The following is a 688-nucleotide window of genomic DNA, read 5'->3' on the forward strand; positions in this document are numbered from 1 at the left end:
ACTCAAATTGAAAGACATTTGTTTGTGGTTAGTAAGATACATGTATAAAATGTATGCAGTACATGGATAATTGTACGTGCATCTATTAATCATTTAGAGTCTAATATCATCCCATATAAAACGCTTTGTGAAAAACTCTGAGCAAAAATTTAGGAGTCCTAAATTAAGGACGACACGCCCATTATTTTTAATATTTTCTCCTAAATTGGCAAGTTATGAGCTACTTTTAGCCTTAAGATGCTTTGTGAATACGGGCCCAGATTTTTATCTTGTTCTGAAGCAAGACTTGAAGCAGCACCATGCAGACCAATCGGCGTATAACATCAAGCTTTTAGCTCCAACCCTGATCAAACACACCAGGGGGCTGTTTCATAAAACTAGTTTACCAAATAAGCCAGGCTTATTTCAGTTATTCTGACTTATTGTCACTTGATGTGGTTTCCGAAAGCAAAATTACCGTAGCTCAAGCTCAATCACTGTGGCAACTTATGCTGGGAAACTAACCTGGGGCCTGTACCATGATGGTAGTTGAACAAATTCAGAGTTACAGGATTAGTTTCGAGTTGACAAAACCAAACCACTCCAATCGGGCTTTGTTGGTACCATGATGCTGGTCATCAACTTTCTTTGTCAACTCAGGCTTTGATCCTGAGTTTGTGCAGCACGTGCACATGAATGTGTGACATCA

This window comes from Sinocyclocheilus rhinocerous, unplaced genomic scaffold, assembly GCF_001515625.1.
Source record: "Sinocyclocheilus rhinocerous isolate Xijiao unplaced genomic scaffold, SAMN03320098_v1.1 scaffold5218, whole genome shotgun sequence".
NCBI lineage: Eukaryota > Metazoa > Chordata > Actinopteri > Cypriniformes > Cyprinidae > Sinocyclocheilus > Sinocyclocheilus rhinocerous.